The sequence below is a fragment of the Octopus bimaculoides genome, chromosome 6 (assembly GCF_001194135.2).
Source record: "Octopus bimaculoides isolate UCB-OBI-ISO-001 chromosome 6, ASM119413v2, whole genome shotgun sequence".
Lineage (NCBI taxonomy): Eukaryota > Metazoa > Mollusca > Cephalopoda > Octopoda > Octopodidae > Octopus > Octopus bimaculoides.
Genome location: NC_068986.1, coordinates 47867092 through 47869335, shown reverse-complemented (window position 1 = coordinate 47869335; position 2244 = coordinate 47867092).

Genomic DNA, 2244 nt, shown 5'->3' with positions numbered 1-2244 from the left:
TAATGGATAATCCATTCCCAGTCCCACCGTACGCACAACATCGTTTTACGCGGATGAAGATTTTGTTTCGCGCGCGGTTTCGCTTGTTTACCGGGGCTAAGCCATTCCTTATGCTACTTCGTATTGATGTACAGGCACCACTTTTCGTCGCCAGTAACGATTCAGTAAATAAATCGTTGCTTGTGTCCATGAGTTGAGCGGTGACAAGAAAGCAAACCAGCGGAGATTGTGGCTCGTTGATTTTTGTTGTTGTCACTTAAAGCATGCGGAACCCATGCTCCATACTTCTGAACCTTTCCCATCGAGTAAAGATGCTTTTCTATAGCAGTGTGGGAGCATCCCATTTTCTCTGCCAGTTCCCTTGTCGTTTGATGTGAATTTTCGTGCAAAATTTGGTTTAATCGCTCTTCATCGAATTCAACTGGACGACCAGAACGAGGTGCGTCTTTGAGGTCAAAATTTCCATTTTTGAATTTGGCATACCAATCACAAATGCTGCGAGCAGTTTTTGCGGCCTTTGAACCTTGATTAAAAGCAGAAAGAAGGAGGTGTCAAAAATGCTCGTTTTTCTTAACTTGACATTCCATTTTAATCATCTGAAAATAAACAAAAAGTAACTAAAATTAACTAGAAAAAAAAAGAAACAAAATAGATTCCAAAATGATTCAAAAATAGAATTCTCGAAAAAATGCATTCCAAAATTTAAAAACGCAATAAATTCCAAAATTTAAAAAAACGGCGGTAACTTAGTTGCTAACCCAATAATAACATAGTACTACTGCTACTAACAATAATGATTTCAAATTTTTGCCTCAAGGGCAGCTTGAGGGAGGGGATTAAATCGATTACATCGACCCAGTGCGTAACTGGTACTTATTTAATCGACCCCAAAAGGATGAAAGGCAAACTCGACCTCGGCGGAATTTGAACTCGCGGCAGACGAAATACCGCTAAGCATTTCGACCGGCGTGCTAACGATTCTGCCAACTTGCTGCTTTACTGCTAGTAATAATAATACAAAAGGTACAAGGACGGAAATTTGGTGGGAGGGGACTAGCCGATTATATCGACTCGCGTGTTTCACTGGTACTTAATTTATCGACCCTGAATTTATCACCGCCTCAATAATAGAGTTAACAATAATCCTTTCTGTTATCGACACAAGGCCTAAAATTTTGTGGGAGGTGTCTAGTCAATTACGTCGACCCCAGTGTTTCAGTGGTACTTAATTTATCGACCCCAAAAGGATGAAAGGTAAAGTCGACCACCGCGGGATTTGAACTCACAACGTCTCCGAAGAACATATAAAACACATCTCAGTAGCTTAGAACCGGAATTACACTGAATGATTACTGACGTTGATGTTCCACTTTCGCTTCCACACCTTTATAAAGGTCAATAATATGAATCAACGAGAAGGTCACCATGGTATCAGTCCTGCTAAAAATAGTGTCCTAATTTCTTCTAAAACACACCCAAATTTCTTAAATGCGGTTAGTCTCAATAAAAAGATGGTAAGGTCACGTCACGGTTTAAAACATTTAATCATATCCTAGGTCTACTGAATCAGTTACACAACAACAATAACAACATTACAAACAATAAAACAAGGGTCAATGGCAATGGTTTCTACATCGCGTTTAAAGGGTCTTTCTCTATTTACATCAGTAACAAACTGTTTCCTGAAGTGAGTTCCGAGGAACTCAGTCTCGCGACATGAGTGCCTTTTAACAAAATACAATGAAACGTTTTTCTGGGGTTTTTGTTTCTTTTTATTAAAGATAGACACTATTTTGAAAATATATTGTCGTTTATGCTTTACGTCTTTCAGTCGTTAGACTGCGGTCATGCTGGGACACCGTCTTGAAGAATTTTAAGTGGAATGAATTGATCCCGGAACTTATTTCCCTTAATTCTTGTACCAATCTATTGGTCTCTTTTGCCTAAACACACCAATATTGGTTGTCAAGTGGCAGTGCGGAACAAACAATCACGAACACACAAACACATATACGAGAGGGTGCTGAAAAGTTCTTGACTTTAAGGGTGTCGCGAAAGGCCTAGTTGGAGGCCCAACCTATTCGTGTTTTTCTACATGGCTTAAAAAAACTAAAGGACCACTGTAATAAGTGTGCGAATCTGAGAGGGGAATATGTTGAATAAAATCATAATTAACTGATTCTCCTGTATTCTCTTTTACCCAAAGCTAGGAACCTTACGGCAACCGCTCGTGTACACACACAC